Source organism: Numida meleagris, chromosome Z, assembly GCF_002078875.1.
Source record: "Numida meleagris isolate 19003 breed g44 Domestic line chromosome Z, NumMel1.0, whole genome shotgun sequence".
Classification (NCBI taxonomy): Eukaryota; Metazoa; Chordata; class Aves; order Galliformes; family Numididae; genus Numida; species Numida meleagris.
Window position 1 is genome coordinate 73,379,861 of NC_034438.1, and position 13,777 is coordinate 73,393,637.

General features: G+C 36.4%; 1 long non-coding RNA gene across 1 annotated transcript; it reads left to right on the forward strand.

Annotated features, from left to right (window-relative positions):
• On the forward strand, window positions 585-8,606 carry LOC110390292. The gene is made up of 3 exons (XR_002433669.1): window positions 585-761; window positions 7,047-7,091; window positions 7,934-8,606. It is a non-coding gene; the product is annotated as an uncharacterized LOC110390292 (long non-coding RNA).

Sequence of the window (13,777 nt, forward strand, 5' to 3'; positions counted from 1 at the left end):
TGGATGTATTCATTTTATTTGTTTAAGAAGAGCCAGTTACAAAAGCTTATTCATCAGCAAATAGCTTAACCTCATCCAAACAGTCTGAACAGGTTCAAGACTTTTCTCTGATACACTGCCATGTATGTGAGTATACAAATAATGGTGAACAGAAGTGTTGGCTAGAAATGCTGCTGAGGTACAATTGCCAAGAGCGCAAAGGGAGTAGAGATACTATTAGAGACTGCAGTGTATCTCTGAGACTTCAAAGCCTCTCCAAACCCTGGGAAAGCGCTTACATCAACCTAGTAAGTAGTTAACATCCTATTCCATACATCTGTGCCTGCCACTGTCAGATACACTCAGATTTTTCTACTGCCTCTGGGTGATGGTCATCCTAGGAGCACAGTGATACAGAGAAGCACACATTTAAAAGAGTCCGGTTCCTCAGTGAAAGTAGATCAAGAAGGTCTTTAAGTTTAGAATATCACAGGAGTGCTATAGAATTGTATGGCTGTGCACTAGCTACAAATACAATTTAATTTATTATTCCTAAACAATTCTCTCTGTCCCTTCTTCCTCTCTCTTCACAGATACAATGCTTTTTTCAGACAGAAATTTGTAAGGAGAAGACTGATTACACTACCTCTTGTTGAGCCAAAAGTCTGGAACTGTTGAGGGCTGCAGCAGCTATACTCCAGCTTAATAAACTGAGTCCAACCTACAGTCTACCTGCAAAGTGACACCATCAGCCCTGCTAAATGGGAACACATCTTTATAAGGTGGGGAGATGAACTCAAGTCACAAATTGTTTTGTTAAGACTTCTGAATTCTTTCTGCCTTTCTACTGGAATATACCAAACAATGGAGCTAGTGAATGGAGCTTCACTTACAGTGAAGCTAGTAAGTCTCTGGTCTACCTATGTTTGGAAAGTTTCTTTGAATACCAGTGGAAATACTGCAGCTGTCAGTTCAAAACCATATATCATTAATTTTTAAGTAGTAAATAATAGGAGTGGAATATTTCTCCATTGAAATAGATCAGGAAAGATTCCTTTATAAAGATTTCACAGGAAATTACTTTTCCAGAGCAACAGAGTAAGGAGCTTCCTAGCATTAGCACTACACATAAACATCAAAGCTCAGTCCTTGGAGTCTGTAATAACAGCTAAGCAGCTGCTTCTTCCTGTATTGAGATATTCCACTGCAGTTTCTCAACCCTCACTCCCTTGAAAGTGTTAAAGCCCTCTCTTAACTCTGAAAAATGCCCGTTTACTCATATGTTATTCAAACTGACCATAGACTTGTCAAAGTTGAGTGCTTTTTATTCCCAAAGGGAAAGCACAGTTGCAGTTTCTCTACGAGTATATAACATCAGTGTAATAAATGTGGAGAAAGTAGTTCATTCTGGATGCTACACACACACAAGTACTAGCTTTCTTGTCCTTGTCTCTCTGCAGACAAAAGACCTCAGCACAAAGAACACAATGTCAACCAGAACCTGCTCAGATTAACCAATTAAACATTGACTTGATAGTATCCCTGAAATATTTTCCACATGAGTTTAGATCTGTTTTGGAAATACTATAGTTCCCAGAAGACTTAAACCAAAGAGAAATAAGCATACCGCTTGGGTCAGAAAACAAGTGACATTTAGAATAAATTAGATGAATGAGGTCTGTGTTAAGATAGAACAACAATTTATCACCACAGCTGAACACACAAAGGTAATTTGTAAAACCGCAGTGTTTATTAAACCAATTACAAACAGGTGCATTTTAAAGAACTCTGGCTTCTAGGCTTAAGAAAAAGATGAGGTTTCTTAGCATTTTTTTCTTCTATTTCATTTTTAATTTTTTCTTATTTTTTTCTTTTATGAGTTGTAAGGAATGCTTATTTCCAATGTGATAACAAATAAGTTGAGATTTGCTCCAGAAATTAGAGATGAGATATTGATATTAAACTAGGTTATTAACGTGCACAAAACTACTCCACTGTGGGGGGGGGGGGAGGGTGGGAAAAAGCATGAAAGTTTGTGCTCTGTTTTTGATAAAGGTCTTTTACTATCACCAAGAATACTGCTTCTCAGATAGATCTTACATTCACAAGTAGTTGACTTAACCTGTCACTGAATGGGAAAGAACTGGTTTAAGACTGAATTAAGCTTATTAAAATCTATATGGCTAAAATATATTTTTGGGGTGTTTTTGTTTTTTTTTTTTTTTGTTTGTTTTGCTTGCTTTGTTTTTAAAAATGAGGATGGAATAATAACAGCCTTTATTTTCTAGGGATAAGTTTTAATATATTTTATTCTGGAATCAAATGGAGTATCTTTTTTTCCTCCCTTTTTTTCCTCTTTAATACTGTAATGCACTACGGAGTTGTTTCCAGCATAAATGTTTCACAATAGATGTTCTTTATACTAAACGACTAGAAGAATTTATGAATGTTTTTGAATACATATATTTTTGTTGCATGTGATTTAACAAGGACAAGAGAATTTATCTCTTTCATTCTCTCCTTTCTCCTCTGTTTGTCTGTTTATCCAGTTTGCTAAGATCATTTCGTGTTCTGAAGGTGCCCTCCAGCACATGCTACTGGTTGTAGCATGGTGTCCGCTTCCAGTGTACTAATTATACCCTAGTCCATTATCTAGGTCATTAGTGACTGAAATAGTACGTGATTGGGAGCAGAGCTTTGGGGAATTCATACTTGATTTTCTCTTCTATTCTTATTGTGAGCTATTGATAACTGCTTGGTGAGGTCATGCAAGTGTGGGATGTTTTCATTAAGCCTATTTTCTCTGACCTTATTCTCTGGAATAAAGTGGTGGTATGAGGTTGAAAATCCTTTTTAAACTTCCCAGACCTGAGGTCTTAATGCTTCAGTAGCTGAAAGGGCCTGAAGGTTGTATTTATTACTCTCCAGGGGTCCTAATATTTCTGTATCCTTCCTGGCAAATGGTTTGCCCCTCTGAATTCAGGAAGTCCCTGGTGCTGGTCTGATTATCAGTTAAGAACATAAAATGTTGCTGCAGAATTAGGAAAATTCATGAAAAATGAAAACATATCCTTATGTTGAAAAGATTCCTTTTAAAAGTGAACAACAAACTTTTACTATCAAGAATTCAAGTATTCAAGAATACTTACTAAAGGTTTGTGATATTAGGAAACTTTTTGTGCTGGATCTGTGCAGGTCAAATTCAAAAATTTTGGTTCAAAACTGTTCAAGATAAGAATTATTTTATTATGAAATAAGAGTGTTGTTTTTTTTCCAATTGATAGAGTGATTATGTGGTTCTTTTCATTGGCTTGGTTACCATTTTGCAAACAGAATAGAAGAATCTCATTTCAGAGAACAGATCTATAATTCCGTGCACCTAGCACAAAAATACGCAAACTGACACCCTGCCATGAGTAGCCAGAGGAGATCTTAGAAGAGAGTTCATAATGATACTGTTGCCATATTGCATGTCTGTAAATAATTAATTAAGTCAACCACCCTTTTATTTTAAGCAAATATGAGCAGATGTCTTCCTAAATTGGATGCAGGCAGCAGTTTTCATCAAAACGTTGTTTTAATATGGCACTCTAAAAAAGCAACATTTTTCTCTTATTGATTTTGAAGCATTATTGACTCTGATAATTCACATGTGTAACTTCTGTTACACATCAACTTTTTCATTCTTTTTCATCTACTTTTTTCCAGATTTTTGCTATTGATGGGTTTCACAGCTAACTGCAACACAGCAGAAAATAACAATATAAGTTCTCAGGCAATGTCCTTGTTTCTCAGGCAAGGTTGACTTTTTCCTTCGTAGTGCCAACTCTGTCCTAGCTGAACCCAGGACAGGCAATGAGAAGAACTGAAAGTTTTGCTCAAGCCTGAAATAGTAAATATGGAATATAAAACCTGCTGTTAAAACATTATCTTTGTATTTAGAAAAATCAATGAGCAGAACTAAACAGGTAATAAGAAGACAAGAGACAGCTGTTGTGGGGAGGTCCAAGCAGGAGGTTAAGGTTAGTGTTTACACAGCTGATGATTCCCTAATAGTCAGCTTGTAAAGTCAGGTCACGTTTTTTTTTTTTTAAAAAAAACATAATGTGTGAAAATGTGTAACATATATTCTTATCTGTGACCTTGTTGTGTTCTCTTCACTTCCTCAGTGGTGTGGAGAAGACTTAAGGTGGGAGTAAGAAGCAGTACTTTAATATTTGCCGTTTCCAGTTTGGATTTTGCAAACACCTTGTGGTTCAATCTGGTGGCAGCTTCACACCATGCAGCCCTTCACTCGCTGCCCTCCCAGTGGGATGAGGGAGAGAACTGGAAACAAAACAGATCTCGTGGGCTGAGATACAAACTATTTGCGAAGACAAGAAAAGGGAAACAGAAACAAAAATGCGATGATATCTGTGTCTTTGCAGCGCTGACCACCATCCAGCCGACCCCCAAGCACCAGCGTGCCCCTTCACAGTTCGATGGCCCTCCACGTGATGTCGCATGGCATGGAACAACCCTGTGCCTACTTCAGGCCGGCTGTCCTGGCTCTGCCCTGACCCCTTCTCCATGCCAATATGGCAGTGGCCTTTCCCTGTAGAGTGGCCAAGCTCAGCCCGGTCCCAGGTGCACTCCCATCACTCAGCCACAGCAAAAACATCAGTGCGCTAATAACTCTGCCTCAGCTGAAACCACAACACTCCACTTCCTGTCAACATTTTTTTTTGTGTTCAAGTTCATTCAGTATAATATTTCCTTACATATGCTGAGTTCATTCTAAGTTTGCCTTCCCCTATGTTAAAACTTTAAAATAGGAAATCAGGATGCTAAGCATATAAAAAACAGTTTTTCCTTTCTAAGTTCTGAAGACTACAGTAAAATATTCCACGTAAGCATGATTTCTGTCAATGTTTTTTAAGTTTGCAATAATTTATCACTACTGTGAAGTGCTTGTAGCAATCTGTGTCAAACAGTGTATTGCTCCAATCAATTATTAAGGTAGTTTTCAAGTTTTTATTAAGCTTTATAATGAAAGTTCCTTGTCTTTTAGAAAATTTCATAAAGGAATTGACAGATAGATGTTCCATTTATTATTACAAATAAATGATATGTGTATAAGCATGTTTAATTTACTAGTGCAACTGATGCTTCAGCACTGTTATAATGATATTTTACTTTACAAGACCTTGAATTGGAAAACTCAAATCATACTTCATATGAATTACATAACTTTCATGATACAAGAAGTTGAATGGAAATGAGTTTGGTCTGTTTTTTTAAATCACAGTTGGATAGTATGTGTCTGAAGTAGTGAAGTTTAAAGTTTTTGTGGGGGAAAAAATATAATTAGATCCATATTTTTCTATCCATCCCTCTAATGTATATCATAATGCCTTTGGGTTTCTTTCTTTGTTAGCAGGGTTGGTGAACTGCAAAAATGCTGTGGGTAAATATCTTAAGCATCATACAGATGAAGTGTAAAATCTAATTGTAAGGTTCTTAGGATCTTATGTCAAAAGGAATTTTTAAACCCTTCTAATCTCACAGGCTCTGGCACACCATCTCATTTAGCTGTTTTTGCATTGAATTGACTGCACTTACTGTGGATTTATTGAAAAATATAATGTTTGGGACTTATAGTCTTCCTTCAGCTGTATGTTATTCATATATTCAATTTGGCACAGTGTGGGATTCATTATGTTCATTCACTTGTATCTAATTCAAGCTTCTTCTCATGACTTCTCTGAGTAGCTTATGTTTGAATTTTTCAAATATAAGTAGCACTGTAGACAATGAACATATGTGTGTAAAGGTAATTTCATAGTTAAGCTTTGTCAGGATAATGGCCTTATATAAAATGAGAATTGGCTTCATGGTGAGATATGACAATGTATTTTCTGATTATTATAAATATTGCAGATGAATTTTGATTTACCTATACAATTTCACATACACAAATTATTCACTCTTGAACGTTGATTGAAGATATCCCATTAACTTACAAATCCAGGAAATGAATCAGTTTGACAGACTGGAGGTCTTGATATACTTGACAAACTGGTGAGATATTTTTGGGCGGGGGATAAGGAGGGATGGCCCTGTAGATTGTTTCTTAACTTTGGGTATAATAGATTATTTAATTATTCCAACATAGCCTGAAATTGTGCAATTTATGTCAGATTGACAGTATGCTGATCTTTCTGATTGCGACTGAAATCTCCTTCAGAAAGACTTACAGTGTTAATAACCTCAAGCCATTTTAAGTCACAGTCAGTTTTCATGGAAAAAAAACATCGAGATTATGCAGATGGTTTTTTTGTTTGTTTGTGTCCTTTTGTTTTTGTTTTCCTTTCCCCGTGGCTGCAGTGTTATATTTTCAATATGAGCTCTCTGATGAAAACTGTATTTATTATACATTCATACTTTGAGAATGCTCACAAGGTTCTGACTTGCTTCTCTTCCTCTTGCCTCCACCCCCCTTGCTCAAACATTACAAGAAGAAGAAAGACTGCTACCCTGTGTCAGTCAAAACTGTGTAAATGGCTTTGGATTAAACTGATTCAGTTGGGAATCATTTCATTTCAACTACATTTCACTTACTCTGAGCTCAGTAGATAGTTCTAAGTGGTCATCTGAGAATGCGGGCATTTAAACAAGCAAACATACAGCAAGCATAGATAGATATGTAAGCAGACAAACTGTTTCTTTGAAAATGAGTAGTCACACATCCCAAGTGACTAAGAATAGAGAGGTTTAAACGAACAGGTCCCTAACATTGCAAAGTGTTAGAACTCTAGATGAAATCCTAACTTCAGGATGTTCTCTGGGGAAGAACACAGTTTGATTTTAAGGAGAACAGCTTTTTGCCACTGATGCTTAAAATAGTTCTAAAAAAATAATTCTCTTTGAAAATGTATGCTTTTCCTTATGGTTATTATCAGAAAAAGAAAATATCATCAATATTTTTTTAATGTTCTTTTCAATTTGAAATAGAACTTCTCTTAGGAATGAATGGTCTCCTGTTAAAAAATATGCCACAGCCTCACTTTCTGTGTTTTACATTGCAGTGTCATGAAGAAGATACACAAAACCAAGAAAATCTTATCAGTGAGGTGAGAAACATTCCAGTATCTTGAAAACAAAATGGTGATTTTGCTTCAAAGTTTCATGTCATATCCTATACCTTTTTTTTTATATGAAAAATTAAATATTCTTGGTCTTCAGAAATCTGATACACCCTGCACATTAAGCAGAGAAAGCTGAAAGAATATCTGTGCTGTTTTACTGAGCAGATGGGGAAAAAGATGGGGCATCAGGAAGGAGTTACAGATAAGGCAGCACTTTCATCATGTAAAATGTTTTGATAACTTTGGTCAATACCTTATTTAGTACAAGCTAGGAATGTCTTCCATCACAAAGGGTCACCTCTGATTCATCACGATGCTGAAAATGTCACTGGAATCCACTAAACCTGTCCTTATGCACACCAAAGTTTCCTTGGTGATCACTTCTCATAAAATGATCATTAAATGAGGTCTTTCTTATCTGTTGATAATAAAATGCTGGATGTAATTACTTGTTAATAGAGTTAATGGATCTAGAAAGACCTGTAAGGAAGGCAGGAAAACCTTACCCTCTAGTCCAGTGTAAAGATGAGGAGAAAAAGGCTCCTAAGTCTTGTGAGGCAGAGAATTTGTTGGCGTAGTGAAGCTGCAAAACTCTGCCCTGTTTAGGTTAGATAAGCTGAGATTTTCTTGGATGCACAGATGAAATAAAGTGGACATATGCTATGCTAATACTCTAACCACTGGAGCCCAAGATTGTTCATATATGCATTTTGCCTGATGTTAACTTTCAAGATTCAGACTATTTCCTCCCTTCTTTGGGCAGAACTTCATTTCTTGGTTGCTTCTGTTGTTGTTGCTGCTGCTGTTCATTTTTTTCTGTCTTTTAGGAGTGGATGGATGAAAACCCCTGCTGAATACTGTATCCAGGCATAAAGATCACATGCAGTTGTTGACTTAGCAGTACACTGACTCTTCAATAGATCCTCTCCAGAAGATTCTGGTTAGAAGAAATAGTTCAGCTAAGCTTCAAACTGTTTCATTCCATTTAGGCAAGCAATGCAGAGTTAGCCTATGTCGCCCTTGTAGCTTCACTATACCTTTTATAAATTTAAAGGGAGTCAAGAATTTTGTTTCCTCTGTAGTTACAACATTAGAGACTTTGTCTGATGTGTATGATGATTTTGTTTGGTTCGTTTCTGTTTACTTGTTTCTGTACAAAGATAAAAAGATTTCTGTTTTGTAAAGACAAACTGCTCACAACTTCTTGTATTTCCATTCATTCCTTCCAAGCCAAGTATGTCGTCTGAGTTTCTTTAACATCAGACATCTGGTTGCCAGGTTGTCCAGCTGTGACCAGAACTGGTGTTTTACCTAAAGCATAATTTATTCTCAACATGACCTGCTCTAACACTTAAGTACCACAAAACTGTAATTTAGTTTTCTGAACGCTATTGCAGTCTGTGTGTTTCATAGTTTATAGAAATGGAAGGACAGCCATCAATATAACAGTTAGTCCATACTTTTAAAGAATTAGCATCAGGACTTCTAACATTTTGGATTTAACTTCTGAGTGTGTGTCAAATTCAGTCATTATACTACCTGCCAGTATTTTTGACACAGATAATTTTTGAAATCTTTACTTACTGTAAAAGTAAGGAGAAGTAAAACCATAATATGTGCATGTACAACTGTACTGCTTTAAAGCATGTCTTCCTTTTACAGTGGTGAAGATACATTTGTTGGGGAGTAATTTTGCAGTTTGTTTATATACGTGCAATAGGTTCACAGTTGCATTGACTAAGAGTCTTCAAAACGGGACAGATTGTGGCCCACTGCAGAAATCATTTATTTTCAAGGAAACTATTTAAGATCAGTGAACAAATCACTAGAAAACATCAAAAAGAGCTTTTTAATAAGAATGCTTTTTCCCATGGTTGCTGGTACAAGAATCACATTGGTCAAATCATTTTGCTGATTGAACCATTCTTTGCTCTGCCTCTCTCAGTTAGCAGTGTTTTCTCCAGACTTCTCTTAATCGACGAAGAAAAAAAGCTGATTTTCATTCTTCCGGTTTCTGCAAAACGTTAAAGTAGTATGCCTTGATTGCCAGGCTAGGATAAGCCCTGCCAAATGCAAGAAGTGGAAAGTGAATACTACATAAATGAGCTGCCAGTTTCCTTTCTTATTAACTGGCAATGTGGTATGCAGTATGATATTGAAGCAGCTGTTGTGAGAAAGGTGGAGTTTCTTAGCCTATATTTAATTTTTAATTATAAATGGTTGGTGTTTTTCCTTTGACAGAGTATGAATATGATGAACTCTGAACAACGGCTGACTTGTTTATGCACTGACTTAATGGGCTTGACTCTTTAGCAGAATAAAATTATTTTGCATAGCACTGACAGAATTTAGCTTAGCACCAATTAAGCTGATGTAAATTTCTCAGCATAAGCAAAATTATAGGGAGCCACAGAATTCTCGCTATGCTTATTGCTAAGGCAAGAAAAAAAACAGGTTGGAAGAAGACTGTCTTATCTGTGTCAACTGCGGCTATACCAGTTTCTTGTCCTAGGGGACAGATCAAGAGAGTCCTTAAGCTCCTATCCATCATGTACATTAGTCCACTTTTATCTAGAACTGGCTACTGGCTTGAGATATTGGTACTGCTAGCCCTTTAAGTTGCTGTAAATACGAGCCTCAAAACCGTCCTACATGCAGATTCATTTCACGGGAGGATATGACTCTTCAGCGTTGTTTATTGTGTACCACATAGCTTCAAAGCACATCTCTTGCTTAATAACGTATATCCAACTTCCCATTTTTAATGTCCAGAGTGCTGAGGTGTGTATGATGGTGTCATATGCTCAGGCTTTTTGAAATTTTTGCATCTGTGTCATTTGATCTAAATTTTTGTGTCTTTTAGTATTTTCTGCTTAAGCCCTGAGACCAGGGCTTCTTTCCAGTTGTTTCAAATAAACTTTACAGCACAGTTCTGGATGTTGCTCTTTGAGCATTCATTATCATCAAAGTGGAAAACAGGCAACAGATAATGCAGTCACTGCAGGGATAGACAGTCATTTGTTTGTGTGTATGGAACAGGTTGCTCTGACCTAGCCACAGCAGAGGATTGTAGTGCAGCAACCCTTTAGGCTCAAGTTTTGTTAGTAAAATTTAGGAGTTTGCATGGCTGGCATGTTGTGTAATAATATACGGAGTACTGATACACTTTCTCTTGTCTTTTCTTTATTTATTTGGTTTGCTCCATATTATCTTTCTTTCTACTCTCCTTTGTACCTGCTCTTTCTATCTAAGGAAATACAGACTTCACAGTTCTTGCACAAAATTTATTTTTTTTTTTTTACTTTTTTTGCCAGCCTGGTAAATAGTGGGAATTAAATTTGTTATTGGAAAGTAGCCTACTGTGCTCCAGAAGGTCACCACGATAAAAGCTACTCTGTTCTATGAGAGGAAAAAACTGAGTTAAAGGGGCTGCAAAATAAAAAGTAAAACATAATTCACCCTTAATGCAATGCGATACTGGAAGGCAGAGGTGCATTCAGCTGCTGCAGTCTCCTATGGTATTTACAATATTCTCTGTTCTTCCTGACAATAAATCTTCCTAGTCACTCATGTTGTCACCTTATGGACTCTGCTAACTTTATTCTTTTTATAGACTTTTGGTCATAGATTCTCACCTTCTTAAATAACGAAGCTGAAAAGAAACAATACCAAAATATATAGCAGATGCACAAATATACTTTAGGAATGGATGCCTTATGGACACAGAACTATCATCACACTTCTGTAACTGCATTTTTACTGCCTCGTTCATCATACATGTCTGGCTTGCTGGCAGTACACCTGGTCCCTGCAGGGTAAACTTCTATTCCGAGTTCAGATCAACCCAGTGCATCCTTTTACCCTGCATGTTCGGCTTTCTTTTTCCCAGTCAGAAGTTTCAAATCTTTATCTCTTGTAAATGATCCAAATGGCGTTTTTATAACCTACTTGATGCTGAAGCGTAAGTGTAGTAATGGAAGTGTTGCAATGGCTTCTCTATCCATAGCCTTAGAAAGAAATTCAAGGTCTTTTTGACAGTGTTGAGAAACAACTGAAAATTGCTAAATCTGTGATGTCAGTGTGAAATTTGCAGGAGTAGCAGTTTTTTTTAATGTTACCAATGCTTGTGTGCGATAGAGTTGGATAGAGTTTTACTGACTTAGTTTTAAGTGAAGCTACTCAAATGGAAGTCCAAATTGGGTAACTGAGTAGCTAGATATACAAGCACTTGAGTGAGGCAAGAAGGGATGGCAGCATGCCAGCCAGGACTGGCTGCTTTGCTCCCTTAGGCCACTTTCAGAGCTGTTCAAAAAGCTGCACTCCTTATGGAATTGGGAACACTTATACAGAACTTAACTAGTGTGGGTTTTTTGTTACATATTATTATTATTGTTATTTGCTATGTATGTTGCTTTGTTATCTATTTTGTTATGTATCTTTTTCTTTCTCTGCAGTGCTTTTCCCAGCTTTCACTTTTCTACACTTACAGTGTTTAATTAAGATGGGGAGGGCATTACGAATCTCTCTTTATTCTGTTTTTTTTTCATGTATTCAAGGCACTGTTCCCATTGATTAGCTTTGCGGTTACCAGCAAAAAAGTATAAATAAGGCTCAAAAGTCTTTATTATCTATACTGAAGGGCTTTCACTATCAAAGAGATATTTATCAACTAAATCTCAGAATGATGTGCAGCCTTCCTGTTTATGGAGTTCCATAAAACCTGTTTTCTCTGAGATCAGTGACTTTCTTTCACTGCAAGGACTTTTCGGGACTTTATTTTTTTATCTCATTAATTGTGCCAGTTTCAGTAAAATTATTCTAGATTTCCACTAAACAGAAAGTGACCACAATATCGCCTAGGTTTTTTTTTTTTTTTTTCCCCTCTTCTTCTGATGATTTGTTGTATGTTTGCAGCTAATGTGGGAGAGGGGAAGGTGGCTGTTCTGGATACCTAAACTGATACCAAGTACGCTTATTTCTAGGAACACATGAAGCACTGGCTTATGCACATCCAGAAGACAAGATGCTGGCCAGGCTTCTACTGTTGTTTTCACTATTGCATAGTCTATAGTGGGACACTGTTTCTATAGTCACTAGCTGTATTAATATGAGACACTGACAGTTTTTGCCAGATTGTTGATGCATTAATTTCCTACATACTTCAGTTAGGAATGGTTTAGAAGCCCTCACAATGGATATAGGGAAATGAATATGCCATGCAGCCTTAGTTGCTGTAGCACTTACAGCTCATTCAAAATTTTTCTGGAGAGGAATTAATGAGGAATTATAGTCAAAGAATTTTTGTTTATATGTACGGACTTTTTGGAGTAGTCCTGTACATGGCTCTTCTGTGCTTGCCAATGTAGAGTAATGCTAAGAAAGATGATTTTTCTGAGCTTAAAGAAGCTCTATCAAGGCAAAAAAAACCCACCCTATAGTAGTTCTGCACCTTCTCTCAAATGTTCATATAGCAGGAATAAAGAACACAGCTTGAGACAGGAACAAATAAAAAATTTAAATAAATGGAATTTAGCCAAAAAAATGCAGATAAAAATGAGGATGTCTGAAGTGCAAGTAGGATTTTCACCACAGGATGTACTCTCAAACATCTGAATGTGGAGGAGGGCAGTAAAAAATAAAAATTGGATATCTTTGCTTAGGAGATAGAGAAATGTCCTAGATGAAAAGACTTTTGTGCGCTTAGAAACTCCAGTAATTTTTAATCAACATTTTTGAAAAAAGAAATGAAAAAAGAAAATTTGAAAATGTATGAAGGATCCTACTTAAATGAGCTATGTTCCCATATCTGATAAGTAAAGAACTAAAATAGAGATTGAAATGTTCTGAAGCTCTTTTTTCTCTCAACCATAGATACACAATTCTCAATCAAACAAAATGGCCAGAGATCTAGCATTGACTGCAATTGAATGCAATTAAAATTACCAACTTTGATTGCTCTATATCATGGTCAAAAGAACCTATTACTCACCTCTTTTTTACTATGTCATACCTCTGCTACAAGAATGTTGCTGTGTAAGGAAACAGCCTATCAATCACAGCAGAAATACATGACTTTTAAATGGAAAATTAATTTTAGTACAGACCAGGATGTTATCTCTGACACTGTAGTCCTTACAAAAGGGAGATCAAGACGTCAACCTGATATGAACCACTTAATCATGTTTATATATAATTTGCATATTAAAAAGCAATATCCAGTGTCAATGGCTCAGATGTAAAAATATCTTAATAGTCAGTAACTGACTAATGAAAACTACAGTAATAACAGTTTAATTTGAAGAATTCTGCCTTGATGAGAGCTGTTACCAGGGTGCCCTAGTCCCATGCTGAGAACATCCACAGCATGCTGATTTATAGCAGCAGTGCAGAACTGTTTAATGTCAGCACCTCTCAGCTGAAGTAATAACAAACAGGAATGTTATGGTTTATTTTTCTGTATGAATTGTTCAGACTTTGTATGGTAAGCACCAACTCAATAGGGGATAATAGCTGCTATTCCCCAGGGAGCTGTAACTGAGGTTTAAACATTTTTATTGGCAAGGTTAGTTTATCAAGATGAATCCAGAAAAAGTTGTCGTTTTTTTCTGTCCCATTTTTTCTCTTCTCGTTATTTTTGCTTAATTTCTAATCTCTTTCTAGAAAACAAACAT